At 40.0% G+C, this 19492-nt stretch overlaps 1 protein-coding gene across 1 annotated transcript in view; it reads left to right on the plus strand.

Moving 5' to 3' along the window:
- The window catches only part of znf512b (zinc finger protein 512B), an 89850-nt gene that overhangs the window by 32878 nt on the left and 37480 nt on the right, over positions 1-19492 (plus strand). The window lies entirely within an intron of this gene.

Below are 19492 nucleotides of genomic sequence, written 5' to 3' on the forward strand. Positions count from 1 at the left end.
GATACCAAACTCAGGAACACGACAAGGATTGCAACAAGGAATGAAACAAGACGCACGAGCACAGAACAGCAAACACAAGGACAATAAATAGGGAGAACTAATGAGGGACACAGCTGCGGCGGTTGCGCAGGCTCTGGCTGCGGCGGTTGCGCAGGCTCTGGGCGCTGCGGCGGTTGCGCAGGCTCTGGGCGCTGCGGCGGTTGCGCAGGCTCTGGGCGCTGCGGCGGTTGCGCAGGCTCTGGGCGCTGCGGCTGTTGCGCAGGCTCTGGGCGCTGCGGCGGTTGCGCAGGCTCTGGGCGCTGCGGCGGTTGCGCAGGCTCTGGGCGCTGCGGCGGTTGCGCAGGCTCTGGGCGCTGCGGCGGTTGCGCAGGCTCTGGGCGCTGCGGCGGTTGCGCAGGCTCTGGGCGCTGCGGCGGTTGCGCAGGCTCTGGGCGCTGCGGCGGTTGCGCAGGCTCTGGGCGCTGCGGCGGTTGCGCAGGCTCTGGGCGCTGCGGCGGTTGCGCAGGCTCTGGGCGCTGCGGAGGTTGCGCAGGCTCTGGGCGCTGCGGCGGTTGCGCAGGCTCTGGGCGCTGCGGCGGTTGCGCAGGCTCTGGGCGCTGCGGCGGTTGCGCAGGCTCTGGGCGCTGCGGCGGTTGCGCAGGCTCTGGGCGCTGCGGCGGTTGCGCAGGCTCTGGGCGCTGCGGCGGTTGCGCAGGCTCTGGGCGCTGCGGCGGTTGCGCAGGCTCTGGGCGCTGCGGCGGTTGCGCAGGCTCTGGGCGCTGCGGCGGTTGCGCAGGCTCTGGGCGCTGCGGCGGTTGCTCTGTGCGCTGTGGCGGCGGCGTTGACGGCTGTAACTGGTCAATCTGTCCCTTCCTCTTCTTCTTCCTCCGAGGCCGTGGGGCAGAGAGAGGATGAGGTGGAACCACATCTGAGGAGGACCCCCCGGACAAAGACTCCCAGGAGATCCTCCTCTCTCGCTTCCCTCGAAGGGACACAGGTAGGAGGGATCTCTCTGGAACCGGAGACAACAGTTCCGAGTCGCCGAGCCCCAATACTCCCAAGGTACAACCCTCGGGAATGAATGACAGTGAAAGGGGCTCGGCGGTTCTGGTCGAGTTCCGCCTGGAGTTAATCCCGGGTCCATACACAAGAGCATCGAACCAGACAGGACCCGGTTCACACTCCAGGCGATAACACCGACCCCTCCGTGCAAGACGGCTGTTCATGTCCGCTGGGTTCTTTAGTGGCTCGTGCGTAATGTGAGGATTTAAACAAGGAAATGAACCCAAACGCAGACAGAACTAAAAAAATTTATAATTTATTAACAAACAAGGGAAAACAAAACCCACGAGGGGGCAAAACAAGACAGGGTAAACGCTACACTAAACTAACATAAAACTAAACATGAACCAACATCAAACTACATATAACAGACTAGACTAAATAACTTCAATACTCACAGATACCAAACTCAGGAACACGACAAGGATTGCAACAAGGAATGAAACAAGACGCACGAGCACAGAACAGCAAACACAAGGACAATAAATACTGAGAACTAATGAGGGACACAGCTGAAATCAATGACAAGTAAGGGAGCGGGTAAAAAATGACGAGACCCGGGAAATGCGTGGTCAGAATAATTCAATACTAAAACCACGCATTTCCCACATAGAACATGGTACTGCCAGGACCCCGAACACAAAGACTAGATATAATTAAACACATGATTCTGACGGATCCTGACAGTATGTATGTATTTGGTACCAATATGTACCTCTATAGCACTAATATGAACTCTTTTGGTGCAATTGTGTATTTTTAAGAGCTTTTTAGACAATGTGAGTCCCAAAAAATTGTTTTTAGTACAGGTTATGGCCATATGCGGACATCTTGGGATGGTTGGGGGGACAGGTCCCCCCAAATGAGGGTTGTCCCCCCTAAATATATATTTAAAAACCACGTGTATTATAAATTATATGCATTTTATGTAGCATTTTTGACAGTGCAATATAAATGTGACCATGTCTGTAAAATCTAATTATGAGGTAGTCTCAACCTCAGACGTCACGCCCACAAACTGTTGGCTGAACGTCTGATGTTTTTCGTACACTTTTCTGGAAACCCTGTGAGAATGTCGAAGTCGTTTTGAACTGGATTTCCACAAGACGCGAGTGTCGCGATTAGTTTCGGTCCCTGGAAAACAAAGCTCTGACGTTCCATTGAGGAAGAGAATCAGTCATGTTCATGTGGATAATAATGACCAGTTATCATGATCAGCTAAACACTCATTAGTGTTGCTGTTAATGAAGTGCACAACGTTGTTCTATGGTGAGTAATGTTGTTTATTTAGATGCTATTCGGTTGCGGCTGGTTATTTCAATAACTGACTTGTTGCAAGCTGGCTCGTTATTGTGGGGAGTCCGAAACGTGATGCTAGACGAAACTGTGATTAGTTGTTTGACATGTCGGTCAAACAGCTCGTGGGCGGGCTTTGTCCAGAAAAAGCAGCGAAAAACACCAGACCTTCAGTATTGAAGGTCTGGCTTTGCGAGACTATGAGATCAGTAACATCAACGTTTGATTTCAATTGCTTTTTACTTTAAAGAGCCAGTAAGATGCAAATTTTAAGCGTCCTATCACTGTTTATAAGTCCTGGACAACATGTTTAAATGCATGCAAGGTCAAAAAACAATGTAATTTTGTCAAAATATAAATTTAAAAATACCCCATTTCTCAGAGATCCCCAAATGATTCGCGTGAAGCCGTTCAATGACTCAGTCTTCCTAAACCCCACCTTTCAGTAGCCTACTCTGCTCTGATTGGTCAACTGACACAGTCTCCGCACAGACCACAGATCAGTGGTACAGACCAACAATAGTGCAACATGTATTGACCTAGTGCTAATATGATTTACTGAGAAGACATTATCGACATCAATATACATCATTCATCATTAATCCAAGCAGTAAAAACAACGACAGACACTAACATTTTACACTCATTTAACCAAGTATGTTAGCTAACCGAACCATATCAAAAATGTAAACACTAAGTTAGTGCACATGTGTTAGCCGCATGCTAACGTGACTCTCTGACAGTATATTAAAAGTTTAAACACTGACATCAATACACATCATTCATCATCAGTCCATGTTATAAAAAACTATGACTGACATTAAAATTTTTACACTCATTTAAGCAAGTATTTAGCTATAATCATACTTACAGGTTACGGTTAGGAGACCCATGTTGTTTCAAATAAAGTGTGTACTGGACCATCTTTCATTGCCAAACGTCTAGTAACATTAAAACGTTACTTTTAACCACAGATTTTTCACAGCCAAATGTTTAGTAAATCCCTCCATGAAAAGTAATTTTAAACACAGATTCTTCATATATCTTCTTCCTTTGGTAGTGAAAACAACACTAACTGAAAACACAGTGTGATATGATGTTTACACACTAACTAGCTGTGGGGTCATAGTTTTTGTTTCTCCCGCGGGCAAGGCTGTATGTGAAGATTATTATGCAAAGTGTTTGTATTACATGGATAAAGACAGGCAGGAGATTCAACCCATATGACGATTCAGAGTCAACTCCTTAGTACTTTAGAAGCCAATAACTTTATTAATTGTGCATTTTTGGTTCAACTTTGCACATTGTTTACATTGATGAACAGCTACATGACACACTGCAAAGCAGGTCATTTTCGATGGTGGATTTGTGTGGCTCTTTAATTTCAATCTTTTACATGATCTTACTTAGTCAGTATTAAAGATATCAAGATTATATTTTCACAGAATGTTTATGTAGGATGATCTTATGTATAAAACAGTAAATGAATGACTTTAATTATAGTTAATCAGTAACAAATTTTTTAAGATGGTGAGAAGGAGTGTAGTTCGAGACTCAAACCTGCATCTGCTGCATGATGGCTACAACCAGAAAGAATTGTTTTAGCAGTTACCGCAAGTTCAAAACATGACAAATGTTTCTCTGACGAGATACGAATCGAGAGGCTGCAATTTGGGATGCTTTTAAAGGAATGTACAGTAAATGCTGGTAGGCTGGCACAGACTGAGTAGCACAATCTTTATCGTGTACAGACGTCACCTCTTAAGGTCTTCAGTGAGTAAATGTGGATGGTGGAAGAGGATAAAGAAGGTGGACAGCAGTTTCTCTGGGTTGAATTTTGTTGATTCTGGAATGAAAATACAATACAGTATCTTGTCTGATTAGATGTCAGGGGAGCATTGACAGAGAAAGGTGTGTAATCTCATGTGGTTGTTGAGGGAATCGGTTTCCTTCATCTTGGTCCTGCAGCACAGTTTTGTTTCTGCAGAGAGAAGTGGAAAGCCATGAGGTGGACAGAAGGGGCGGTGGCTTTGAGCTAATGACTAATTAGTGCCACACGAAGTAAAATGACTGTGTGAAACTGGAAGCACATTGAAACATGCAAAAAAAAAAAATGCGTAACTTGTCAAAAATGGAACAACTAAAACATGACAGTTACCGGTAAATTTAAACCTTCAAGTCCTTGAACATATCACAATATGGTGAAAATTTTGAAATACACATTTGACAGGTTTAAAACAAAAAGAAATGCTGATTTCTTGCAGAATGATGAAATACAGATTGTTGAATGTGAAACCACAAAGACTTATAATTGATTAACGAATACCTTATGAATGTATTATGAACACCAACTGAATGCTAGGGGTGTAAATCAGTTCATCAGAATAAGATCTAATATGGTTTGTATTAGCCAGTCATATTTTTATATATTGCATCTGACAAGTGACAGTTGTCTATGTTTGTTTGTTTTTTTGATGCTACTAGTACTGCTTTGCTGTTAGGTTGCGATCTTGCGCAAGAGTTTAAAAAGAATGCGTGCTTTGGCAGAAATTTGTAGACAGATATTGCGTAGAATAGAATAACATATGGAATAGACCAGACTAGACTAGACTAAAATAGGATAGGACATTGAAGGTCGGTTTCCCAGACAGGGATTATCTTAAAGCCAGGACTAGGCCTTAGTTTCATTAGGAAAAATAACTAGTTTCAACAAACTATACTATACTAAAACATTACTGCATGTTGAGGCAAAACAAAGGGCACGGATGTATTTTAAGATATGTCAGTGCAAGTTGTTTTCAGTTTGGGCAGCTCTTACATTTATTTTAGTCTAGGATTAGTCTAAGCCCTGTCCGGGAAATTGCCCCAATAACATATGGAATAGACTAGACTAGATTAGGACAGAACAGCATAGCATAGAATGGACTTGACTTGACTAGAATAGAAAAACATATTGAATTGACGAGACAGACTAGACAAGACTAGACAGACTAGACTAGACTAAGCTAGGCTAAACTAGAATAACATATGGACTACACTAGACTAGACTAAAATAAAATGGAATGGCATGTACTGGACTAGAATAACATATGGACTAGACTAGACAGTGGCGGTCCTGGCTAGATTTACGCCCTGGGCGAACCATCCCTTGGCCGCCCCCAGAAAAAAAAGAATTACCCCCAAACCCCGCCACCAACATATATTATTTTGTTATATATAATCTTAAATACAAAAAGGTAGCAAGAACAGAGAAAAACATGCAATACAGTATAAACACCCACTTATACACACTCACACACACACGCTCACACACACACACACACACACACACACACACACACACACACACACACACACACACACACACACACACACACACACACACAGTTGCTGCTGTGGAAGTATCTGACTCCTCATTTTGGCCAGTGGGTGCTCTAGCTCTAAAATATTTCAGAAGTGCCCCTGAATTAACAATTAAGTTACCCAATTAAAATGACCATAACACACATTTTATTAGTATTTGTTAACATCCTATAAACTAAGCATAGCATACACTACAAATTATTTAAAAAGCTATATCACTGTAGCTTACAAAATGCCATGTCAATGTATATTAGAAGTTATTTAAGTTGACACATATAGCGTAAAGCAATAAAAAATTAGACAGTCAGGAGGTCTGTGTGAATTTGCACAAACTAGACTGTGTTGCCTATAGAGTGAATTTAGTTGCATGGCATGATGCCTCAATTCTAATAGTTGCTAGTTCAGCAAAACTAAAACCAAATACAATCGTATTCTGTGGCTAATAGCAACATATTAGCAAGAGTGCGAGGCTAATATAAATAGCCTATTTCCTACTGTCACTCACGTCGTCACTCATAGAATTCGGCATACCTTTATCTTTTGCCCGTTTCTCCTCATCTTCTTTTCCTGAACCGGGCAACTGAGATGGCTACTTTGGTCTTTTAATTTGATCCATGATGATGAAGATGAAGACTCGACATAATTAACTTTGCATTACATTTTGCCAACAACAACGTCCGTTTTGCCCGTCAATCAACCGGAGTCACGTAACGTGAGTCACGTAGATGACTCTACAGATTTTTTTTCACATAACCCAATTAATTACATGTTCGTAGGTATATGGGTCTATGTTAATTTTAGGAATGATAAATACAATTTACTTGGAAGCAGACGCAGCAGTTTGTGTTGTGTGGCCTCTGACCTGGGATCAGTCAATCCCTCGCTCGCCCCCCTTAAGGCGAGCGAGGGACTTGCAGTCGCAAGTTGATTCCCCGCCCCCCTCACCGGTGCCTCTTCTGACACGCACACAACTGTGTTTCTCAGCACTAACTTGACATGGAAATGAGCGGTTTTGATATAGTTTTTTTTTTTTTTTTTTTTTTTAGGGCGCTCGTGCGCCCTCACATAGATTGCGCCCTGGGCGTTCGCCCACATTGCCAATAGCAAAAACCGGCCCTGAGACTAGACTAGACTAAAATAACATAGGGACTAGAAGATTAGACTAGACTAATGTAAAATGGACTGGACTGGAATAACATAGACTCGACTACAATAAGATATGGACAGGACAGCATAGCATAGACTGGACTTGACTTGACTAGAATAGAGTAACATATTGAATTGATAAAACAGACTAGACTGGACTAGATTAACATAGGGACTAGACTAGATTAGACTAAACTAATATAGAATGAAATTAGGGCTGCCTAATGATTAGTCACAACTCAAGACTAAACAAAATAAAAGTTTTTGTTTAGATAATTATATCAACAAATATTATGTGTATATATAAATACAAACACGTGTATGTATAATTTAAAGCAACACTATGTAGTTTCCATGTAAAAATGACTAAGAGCTCCCCCATGTGGTTGAAAAGCGCAACAGTGCCTGGTATCAGACACTCTTCTGCAGGCAGGAGGAGGGGCGGGGCTATGTGCTCTACCCTCCACCGCCACTTTCAGAGTGTGTTTGTAGCAGCTAGGAGGCTGCTCAGGTTGCAGCAACAGTACAATTTGTCCAGTTAAAAGTTGTTCTATCACTGAAATAATTTTAGAGACATTATTTAAAGGTAAAAAACTACATAGTGTTGCTTTAAGGAAAAATATATTGATATTATAAATATTTATATTGATATGTGATATAAATTAGATAAGTAAATAAATTAGATTAGTAAATATACAAATGTTAATACACATGCTAAAATTTCTTAAAGATATACATGCATGTGTGTGCATTTGTATATACATAATTATTATACGCATTACACACAGATTTAATATGTAAACAAAAACTTTTATTCTGCGACTAATCGTTAGGAAGCTCGAAATGGAATGGACTAGAATAACAAATGGACTGGACAGTGCCGGCGCCAGCCGAGCGCTGATGAGGGGGCGTCTTAAATACCAGAGGGGGCGATCACACAAAATGCATTTAATTCCCCAAGCTAGAAAATACATATAGCTTTGGTACGTCCCTTAAGCTTTAACGTGTTATAAACAAACATCTCTTGAATACAACCACAAAAACTACAGCTATAGTGAGCAACGTACATGATCTGAACACTTTTACTATATAAAACAACAAAAAAGCATAGCCTACCTAACGTTACTTAACAGCACAACACTGCTCATTTGAAGTTCAGACCCAGCCAGAGGTAGTTTCTTTTTAATCCATTTCGAATGTCCATGGTGAAATTAGTTAATGCAATATAATACTTTGTGTTTGCTTTCCGTAGTGCAAATAATTTTCACGTAATGGTGGGGGACAGTGTTTGCAAATGGTTTCTAGCGCAAAAACGGTCCAAACGCAACATTTTATCAAAATTTTGGTTCAATTTGATCATTTAACGTAGTTGTTTTTAACTGCCACAAGTAAGTCACCATAAGCTAGCGAAACACCAGCAGATAGAGAACCACAATAGCAAAATGACAATAACTCGTTTACACATTTAGCTATGCTTTAGGATAGGCTAATTCAAATACCTGTTCGTTAATTATAAATTCAATGTCTGTTTTTTATCTATTAATATTAATACATGTATTTTACTTCTGATAAACAGGTGTGTGTGAGAGAGATGCTTACCTTTAACGTTAAATGCAGAACAAGTATAGGTTGGTTGTACTTTAACTTGCAAGGATGCTGAAGAACATAAACATCTCAACTTTTCAAAACTATGTACAGTCTGATGAAGTTAATGCCAGAATTGACATGACAGCCGAACATTTGGTTCTGTGCATCTGAAATGCTCCGGTAATAATCCACGCCACGGCATTAATTGATGTGTGATAATCCGGAGTCCGGTTTGCAGAATTTGCAGTGCTATTTTCCATATATCCATTGCTACAGGGCAGGACCGGGTCACTCTCCCACTCCTTTCTGTAACTTTTGATATCCTTTCGCACTTCGACATCTTGATTTCCCGCTGAGACTGAGAACGCGGGGTCATTGTCGACGTGGGTCAACCCGTCAACCCAAAAGGCTTGTTCAACTCCATGCGGCGCTGCAAGAACCGACAGCCGGATGACGTCAAAGTACCGCGAGAACGATTCGAGAAATCATGCAAAGTGTAATTTCATCTCGCTCCCGCGGCGCTTTGACGTCATCGCCTCACAGTTCTAGTGGCGCCGCTTGAAGTGTAACAAGCCATGGAGTGGGCGTGTATTTATTAATGTCACGGTAGACAACAGAATACATGCACACTTGATTTTTTTTGTTTTGTTAAATAATTAGACTATTCAATTCACTTTAGGAAGACAATACACAAGGCAAATGTGATTTTTAAATAAAATTGTATCATTAAAATTCCATTCAACATTAATGGTGATATAAGGGGGCGAGAAAGTGCCGGTGAGGGGGCGTCCTCGTGGCGCCGGCCCTCGACTGGACAGCAGCACAGTACAGCATAGCATAGACTGGATTTGAATAGAGTAGCATTGAATTGATAAAACAGACTAGACTAGACTAGACTAGATTAGAATAACATATTGAATTGTTAAAGGATTAGTCCAGATAATTTACTCACCACCATGTCATCCAAAATGTTGATGTCTTTCTTGGTTCAGTCAAGAAGAAATTATGTTTTTTGAGGAAAACATTCCAGGATTTTTCTCATTTTAATGGACCCCAACACCCAACAGTTTCAATGCAGTTTAAAATTGCAGCTTCAAAGGACTCCCAACGATCCCAAACGAGGCACAAGGGTCTTATCTAGCGAAACGTTGTCACTTTTGACAAGAAAAATAAAAAATATGCACTTTCAAACTACAACCTCTCGTCCATCTCCGGTCCTGTGACGCCCCGGCACGACCTCACGTAATTGCGTAATGACGTGGAAAGGTCACGTGTTACATTTTAAACAATAAACTGACACAAAGATATTAATTAGTATCATTCGACATACAACAATGTTGGAAGGGTCCTCTTTCTCCACACTTGTAAACACTGTTTTAAACTACATTAAAACTGTTAAGTGTTGTTAAGTGTTGGTGTCCATTAAAGTCCATTAAAATTAGAAAAATCCTGGAATGTTTTCCTCAAAAAACATAATTTCTTCTCGACTTAACAAAGAAAGACATCAACATTTTGGATGAGATGGTGGTGAGTAAATTATCTGGATTTTTTTTTTAAGAAAATGGACTAATCCTTTAAGACAGACTAGACCTAGACTAGAATAGCATAACATAGACTGGACTTGACAGAAATTTTTTTGCGCATTGCATTGATACATTAAATTGTTCGTCATTTGATCAATGTATCGATCTAACATTGTGTTGATACACCCCTACTGAATATCATAGGTAATGAAAAGTGAATTAAGAAAATGGGAGAAAGCCCCACGAGAGAAGTCTTAAGAATGAAGTTAGACGACAGAGGGAAAATAAGAGGGTCAGTGAGTGTATGTGTGTGTTACAGGGAGAAAGGAGAGTGGCTGGGTTATTTGAGAACATTATGCAGTTGGCAACACTTCGTTCTTGCTCGACCCTCTCTCTCTCTCTCTCTCCCTCTCTCTCTCTCTCTCTCTCTCTCCTGCTCCAGTGAGGATGAAAACGAATAGCACACAGCTGCAGCCACAGAGACAGCTGGGAGGGTCTCACTTTCTTAAAAATTACAGCATACCGTGTGTGTGTGTGTGTGTGTGCTCATGAGATTTTACCATTTAATAATTGCATACTATTTCTTTCTACAATAGTTGTTCTTGTGTTGTGAGGGAATGTGTGTCTTGAGGTTATGGGAGGGGGGTTCTTGTGTCTTGAGGGGTGTTTGTAGAGAACAGAGACTGGTTTATTTGAGTATAACAATGACTGTTTGTATGTGCGTTTGAAGAGTTTGCACAGTTGGTATGTCGTACTGCGTAAGAGAACATTTACAGACAATATTGATAACAGACAGATTGTGAAGATTTTCTAAAAAATATTAAGGTTTCCCAGCTGGTTCCTGTGCAGTTGCTAAGGTGTTCTGAATGTGTTATGAAGTTGATGGAGGGTTCTAAGTGGTTGCTAGGGCATTATTAAGTGAATGCTAAAGTGCTACAAGTCAATGGAGTTCACAACCCTGTATGCTGTTTTTGCTCCATAGTAGGCTTGGTAGTCAAGTGTATAGGTTGGTTTTGCCACATTTGTGACCCAGTCTGTGAAAACCCAGCTGAAGTTTTGTTTTGCGATTTATCGATTTCTACATAAAATCATCTTACATAATGTAAAGAACATTCTGTGAAAATATAACCTTGATATCTTTAATATTGACTGAGTAAAGTCACGGCAAATGTGAAATCAAACTGCGATGCTTCTAATTTATGATAACAGACTTTTACAGGCAGGGTCACATTGTATTGTCTGTCAGGTAAAAATATTAAGTTTGCTTTTAAAGTAATATTAAAGCTGCATTTCATAACTTTTTGGTTTAAAAAAAGAACAAAATTCAGTTGAGCAAGTACAATCAGTGTTCAAAACCTTATCTTACAATAGTAAGCTTATAATAATGATTTATAAGTTGAGCTGTCAGGTCGCATTTTGCAGGATCAACCCACTATATACACTCACCTAAAGGATTATTAGGAACACCTGTTCAAAACCTTGAGGCGGGTGAGCTACAACAGCTGAAGACCCCAGCGGGTACCACTCATCTCCACTACAAATAGGAAAAAGATGCTAAATTTTGCACTAGCTCAGCAAAATTGGACAGTTGAAGACTGGAAAAATGTTGCCTGGTCTGATGAGTCTCGATTTCTATTGAGACATTCAGATGGTAGAGGCAGAATTTGGCGTAAACAGAATGAGAACATGGATCCATCATGCCTTGTTAACACTGTGCACGCTGGTGGTGGTGGTGTAATGGTGTGGGGGATGTTTTCTTGGCACACTTTAGGCCCCTTAGTGCCAATTTCTGACCATGTCCATCTCTTTATGACCTCCATGTACCCATCCTCTGATGGCTACTTCCAGCAGGATAATGCATCATGTCACAAAGCTCGAATCATTTTAAATTGGTTTCTTGAACATGACAATGAGTTCACTGTACTAAAATGCCCCCCACAGTCACCAGATCTCAACCCAATAGAGCATCTTTGGGATGTGGTGGAACGGGAGCTTCGTGCCCTGGATGTGCATCCCACAACTCTCCATCAACTACTAGATGCTATCCTATCAATATGGGTCAACATTTCTAAAGAATCTTGTTGAATCAATGCCATGTAGAATTAAGGCAGTTCTGAAGGCGAAAGGGGGTCAAACACAGTATTAGTATGGTGTTCCTAATAATCCTTTAGGTGAGTGTATGTAAAGTAATCTGCAATTTTAAGTTTCAAAGAGAGATGGCAATAGAGAAGCAAAAGTTACAGACTGCAGCTTTAATGAAGCATAATGTTTAGGGTTATGAGTTTGAATCCTTAACCTAAGTGTAAACAATGGCAATTGCTTAGCAAGCACCACTAATGAAGAAGTTTGCTTGTCGTCCACACTACATGTAGGCTGACAGATACTGAGACAAGTGGCTTTCATTCCCATAGCAACACAAACATGTCTTCCCCAAGAGCAACATTTTTTAATTACGCCTCTTTATCTAAAGGACCTTTATTTTTGCAGGGAGAAATTAAAATTCATACCTCATTTCCTCTTCAGCAGAAGGGCCATAATGGCATGCAAAATCATCTCTTATAAAACGTCATTCTAAAACATCTGCGTTTGTGCTTCCCATTGCCAAGTATTGTAGTGTTCATGCACACATACACACAATGCAGAATTGTGGGATATGTGTTATTTACTGCACACCAGAACTTTTGATCAAATGAACCTGAGTCTGAACAGCATACATATTTGTTCCCCATCCACCTGGCAGTGCCATGCAATTTGCCTAATTCAACCAGAATGGATCTCTATAATTCTTTTTATCATTAACAGTCTGATCTATCCACCCACAATAACCTCTATCAACAAGCATGGCTTTTGCTTTAAGCTTCCCAAACATTCTTAACAGCATATGATTTTGCTATCGACTTCCCCAGCGCTCTTATGGGTAAGATTAAAGATTATGTTTAATCCATTATCCAATAGGACTAAAACCACAAGACTAACAGGGATATCTCTGCAGAGAAGCCTTAGGAACGTTTGTAATGATGATAACGTGAATCCCTCCACAAACATGGGCTTTTCGGCTCAAATAATAGCCATTTAAAGAATCCAATTTGCTTTGCCTCTTTTAAAACCCTTTAAAGCTTTTAAGATTCCAGTTTATAGAAAGACTGGAGGACTTTATGTTGCAGATACTACCATGGGAAAGCGCTTACGAAAGCATATAGTATGCAAACAGTTTCTGCTGCGTTTGGTGTAATTTGATGCGTGAATTTGTATAGCGAAAAGATACTATCTCAATGTCAGATACCTGTGAATCAAACATAGAGAACATTTAGTTTAGATTTTTTAAATTTAGTTTTAATTTTAGTATTATTACATCTACAGGTGTTTCCCGAAACAGCATTTTTTTTTTTTGCAGTGGAACAAAAGCTTGTTGATAAAAACGTTTCAATCGCGGATGTTAGTTTAGTTTTATTTTTTAAGGTTTTATTATTAGAGCCCAAGCACTATTGTTCTTCGAGGAGTTATTATTATTATTTTATTTTATTTCAGTTTACAAAAAAAGTTTTATCAATCGTTTTCGTCTTAGTTCACGAAAATAACCCTGTAGGGAACACTTTTTTTTGCATTTTACATCACATTTAAGCTTTCTTGTAGCTTAGTTTGTAGAGTATTGTGTTAGCAGCCCAAAAGTTGTGGGTTCAATTCCCGGGAAGCACATATACTGATAAAAAGAAAATTTGTACAATCTGTGTCATTGCCAAGGAAACGTGCTTCAGGAACATAAATCGCGTCCCAGTTTGTGGTCTTTTCCCAGTCCTACTGCCCTCTCTCCACCTCTATTGTGTTCTGTCTCTCTCTGCTATTGCCTCAAAATAAAATATAACTTAAAAATTTGTTGTGGATAAAACATCTGCTAAATGCCTAAATGTAAAGTAAAAACAGTTTAGTATGTAACACAAAGGATTCTGGGTAATGGGGTCATTTCCTCTCAGCTTCTCTGTGGGACTGTTAACATGTCGATTTTGGACATTCATTTACACAACTACAGTGTTTTGGGGGCATGAAAATGCAAACTTTTGAAAATAAGTTTCAAAGTGCAAGTTATTAAAAACAACATCGTTTTGACCACAAAAAAAAAACGCAAATTCGTGATCAAGCAAAATGCGAATTACAAGTTTAGATATCATGTGACATCGTCAACTATCGGTCCGTCATGCATAATACAAAGTTGTCATGGGGATAATTTTAACAATGATGTTGTCTGTACTCGAAAAACGATTCCATTTTTTGTACTGTACATCATACTGTACATCCCTTGTGTCTATAGAGTAGCTAGCAAATAAATCCCGTTTTCTATGGCGTAGCTATGCCCTAAGCGTAGCTCTGCTTGGCCGACGTGCACCCCGCAAAATGTTTAACAGCGCGTCAGTTCTACGCGGACCACAAACGCTGTGATTGGTCCACCAGAACCCCTCCCGTCAGGAATAAATGCCATTATCCCAGTTGCAATTTAAATTAAAGTCAATTTGTTTCAAATTTGGTATTTTTAAGAAACCTACCCATATTTGAGAAGTAATAAACAAATGAATATAGGAAGTTTTTTTGTTAAAAAGCGGAGGGTCTGTAGTTTCATTTGATGTATTGTATGTTTATATATTTAAAGAAGAAAATTTTATGGAAATTTTTAAAAAATCATCAAAATGCTGGCAATAGCTGGCAACTTTTTTTAAAACGCTGATGGGGAAAGAGTTAAAGGGCCAATATTATGCCCATTTTTTATGTAATATAAGTCTCTGGTGTGCCTAGAATGTGTGTGTGAAGTTTCAGCTCAAAATACCACACACATAATTTGCTATAGCATGTCCAAAATGCCCCTGTTTGGGCGTGAGCAAAAAAGCATTTTCATGTGTGTCCCTTTAAATGCAAATGAGCTACAACTTTCCGTTAAAAATAGATCTGATTCCTGTGAATACAGTCTAGGACAATAGTATCCTTAGGCACATTAGTGCTACAACGTGCTAACAAACACATTTAGAAAAGGTTTTGGATAAAGTAAACCAGTCAGTCACTGGCTGTGGGCGAGGCTTTGTTAGTGACATCACATTAACAAAAGAATCAAAACAGCATCTCTAATGAGACTGCTCTGGTTTAATGGGGATTAAAAAGGAGCAAGTGGGTGGATTCTTTCAGGGCGCACTCACTTTACGGCTAACCCAACCAAATCGTGCCCCAGCGTGATTGTCCCCGGTTTGGTTACTGTGCGCTCACACACTGCTAACACACATTTATGTTCTTGTCATGTATATGTACCTTGTAAAAGTGGATTTTGCATAATATGGGCCCACCTGTACTTGAGTGGGTTGAAGTGGCTCAGACTGAACCTCTAAAAAGCTTCTTGACAGACTAAAATAGGCCTAATAACGGCAGTATCTTTACACATTTCAGCATCTTGCAACATTTAATTTTCAGTCTTCTTGTGCTGAGTGACGTTGTGCTGTTTTTGCAAGAGAACTAGCAGACAGTTAAATCACAATTTGTGGAAACATAACATAAAAAAGCAAGTTTAACTGGTTTTAAGTTAACGTGTGTCATTTCACTGGCATTACTGATAGCAACTGGCAATGCAAAAATAAAAGGTGTGTTTGACTTCACACGGCGCTGCAAAAATCGACACCCGGATGACATCAAAGTACTGTGAGGGCATTTTGAAAGCAGACTCCTTCGTATGATTTCTCAAATCATTCTGGTGGTACTTCGATGTCATCTGCATGTCGTTCTTGCATAATGTCGAACAAACCTAATGTTTTTCCTGAGGTTTTCAGAGCAATCATTGGTCAGACAAACCGATAGTCCTGCCTCAAACTATACAAAATTGCATGCTCCGACAAACAGCAATATTTTTTACTAAACTACAATGATTTGAGTTTTCAGAAAGGTTAACCCACTACACTTATATTAAACTGCATAATGTAAATATTTTAGCATTGACATCACGTCTTATAACTTCAGTAATGTGACATTTTAGAGTAAAACATTTGTGGAAAGTAGGACAAGATTTTGTTGCAAACAATATCACACACAATATCTATCAAGAGGGACTTTTTATCCAGTGTTTTTAGACACACATGCTTTTGGTCCTCAATAGTGCCTGGTTTTGGTCTGCAGCCCAACCTGCTCTACCAACCACGGTGAATAAGGTCATCAGTGGGAGGAAGAGAGAAAAAGAGCAAGCCAAGCCACTGTTACAGCTCAGACATAAAAAAGGGCTGATATCAGGGACTCTGTGACATGTAATTAGCACGTTGTCTGGTTGCAGGCCTACTCTTCCTCCCCCTCCTCATCACTCTCCCAGCGGTCTCTACCCCTCCCATGTCCTTCTGTGGAGGGCTGGCAGTGCTGGTGAGATGGAGGACACAGCTAATTGTGTGAGAAAGGAGGATGCCAGTGACAGCGCCTGCCCTCCATACCCAGAGAGAGAGAGAGAGAGAGAGAGAGAGAGAGAGAGAGAGAGAGAGAGAGATGAATAGTGTTTATGTGATGCTTAAAGAGCCAAAAATAAAAATGTAGTTATGTACTGTACCTATATTACTTTCACTCTTATGACATATGGAAATAATTTGAAGAATTGTTACATCGCTCTTTAACATACAATGACAGCTCAATTTACTATAGCTCACCTGATAAAGCATTAGCACTTAGCATTAGCAATACAAAGTGTCAGGAACCTGTCTAGTTCATTGTGACAGGGTTCTGACAGTACCATGTTTTTTGTGGGAACACGTGGCTGTAGATTATTTATTATCAGGCCACGTGTTTTCCTTGTCTCGTCACTTTTTACCCGCTCCCTTACCTGTTATTATTTTCACCTGTACCCCTCATTAGTTCTCCCTATTAAAAGTCCTTGTGCTCTTTGTTCTGTCTTTTATCGTACTGCTTTGTTCCTGTCCTGTTCCAGTCGCTATAAGTCAAATTTACTGTTGAGTGTAATTCAAGTTAGTCTAGTTTTGTCCAGTTCATTGTTTAATGTTAAATATAGTTTAGTCTAGTCCTGTCAGTGTTTTTGCATATCTTGTTTTATGTTGTTTTTTTCCCCATCGTGTTTTTTTTTTCTGTTTGTATAATAGTGATAGACCGATATATCGGTTGGCCGATATATCGGGCCGATATTTGCAGGGTTTATGTGTATCGGCATCGGCCGATATGTGGCTGCTGTGTTCGCCGATTTTTTCCGGCATTATTTATAGACAGAGTGCTATTGCGATTGCAGGTCATGTGACTAAAAACAACCAACCTTTCCATGACAACATCGAAAGCTCGGCCTTGCATTAGGCCATTTAAGTTTTAAAACATATTAATTTAAGTACTGTGAACTTAAGTGATGTGCAATTATGCACTTATATCCAAGTAGTGTGAACTTAATTATAAGTGCATAACTGCACATGACTCAATTTATTTAAGTTCACAGTACTCAAATGTATGTGTTTTAAAACTAATGCAATCGGTTTACTTAAATGGATTGAGTTGAGTTAACTTTTAGGTTTTACAGTGATATAAGAAATTTACATAAATGCATTTTGCCGTCTTTTTTTTCATCCAAAGCATCTTACAGTGACTTTGTGCTATACATTCTTAGTACTGAAAAATCCAGCAAAGACCAGCATAAGCTGGTAGTTGGTTTTAGCTGGTTTAAGGTGGAAGTAGCTGGTTTAAGCTGGTTCTCCCAGCCTGGCAAAGCTGGTGGGTCAGCTGGTCTTCCAGCCTGACCAGCTAAGTCCAGCATAAAAAGTGACCAAAACACAGCTTGACCAGTTTAAAAACTGACCAAAACACAGCTAGACCAGCTTGCTACACCAGCAATACCAGTTAAAACCAAGCTGGGAAACCAGCTAAAACCAACTCACCAGCCTATGCCGGTCTTAGTTGGATTTTTCAGTAGGGTATACAATACATTTATTCAAACCATTGATCTTTGCGCTGCTAATACTATGTTTTACTAATTGAGTTAGAGAAACAATTGGGTCAAAATCACAGGAAAATCCCTTTGAGCCTTCACAATTTAAAAAAAGATAAAGAATTTCCTATTTGTTGTATTAAGGAGATCATAGAGTGTTAAAAAAGCATGTTGGTCAAGCTCCAGTGACTTTTAAAAATTGACTGCAAGTAGACAATGTACAAGCAAACCACAATATGTCCATTGTGTCATGAAACAGTTCAAAGCGGAGTAAATACTAGTACATATTTTTTGTATAGTGATTATCAATGTTTACTTAGGTTTACATAGTTTACTTATAACCTTCATTCACATATCATCTAACATGTATCAACTATTACACTGAGCTATGTTACAGTGTAAAATTAATGGTTTAGCTACAGGTTCGTGAAATTTTGCCTGGCTGCCAAATCTCTCCGCACAATTGTGATCCATGCTCGCCATCTACCCTCGTCTTTAGCAAACCAAAGCATTTTATTTTCGACAAGGTATTTGTTTCAGAGATCAGTTTAGCCACTAGCCAGACCGATTAATTAATACCAACTGGAAATTCAGTTCAGGTGCATAACCGCGACAATGTGCGTGTGTCCGATGAAACTGTCTATATGAAGAGTTCAGATGCCAAACCATCTATGTGCGTCTAACATGTTTTCCTGTAAATTAGCATTTTTATCAGCTCTTAGGTTTAGGTTCAGTAATTGCAGTAATAAATCAAACCGATCAGAGGCCCCATTGACTTCCATAGTATTTTTTTCTCCTACTTTGCCAATGGAGTCTCTGATCGGTTTGGATACAAACATTTCTCAAAATATCTTCCTTTTTGTTCATCAGAACAAAGAAACTTATACAGGGTTGTAACAACATGAGAATAAGTAAATGATGACAGAATTTTCATTTTTGGGTGAACTGTCCCCTTTAAGTTATAAGAACAACATTAATTATATTTTACGGTGCTTTGTGATCACACTAAGATTTTGTTATTGAGTTGCATATACAGTAGATTCTTCAGAATGTCGCTGTTTGTGTTTCATTAAAGAGGAAAGTCACGAGAAAGATAATAATGACAAAAATCTCTAAATTCATTTTTCGGCTGAACAATCTCTTTAAAGGGAGCGTGTCCTCCTAGAGCTGCGTCAAAGACACGGCAGATTAATAGTTGATTTACTCTGCTCTGTAAAGAGTCTTTATCCACAGTCACTTTCATTTACACGCACACAGATGTCGCTGCACACAATTTGTCTGAAGCCACTATGTAAGTGTCCTCCTTATTATTAAAGTTGCTTAGCAGCCGTAAGGCAGCAAACCTCTATGGATTATTAGTATGTAATTAGCTGCAGTTTGCTCAAAGAATGACCTTGCCACCGTTCGTATAAATGTGCTGCGACCTTCTGTGACCTCTGTTAACCCTAAATCTACACATGCTATCACATCCCATTCCCCTGAGATCAAATAAGCAATGCTTCTCATTTGCACGCAGTATGCAACTGTAATTGACTGCCTCTAAATGTTCGTTCGGCTTCACTAAAGTCCCCGAGGGCACGTCTTGAACATATGGAGATGTTGAGCA

This window comes from Misgurnus anguillicaudatus, chromosome 13 (assembly GCF_027580225.2).
Source record: "Misgurnus anguillicaudatus chromosome 13, ASM2758022v2, whole genome shotgun sequence".
Classification (NCBI taxonomy): domain Eukaryota; kingdom Metazoa; phylum Chordata; class Actinopteri; order Cypriniformes; family Cobitidae; genus Misgurnus; species Misgurnus anguillicaudatus.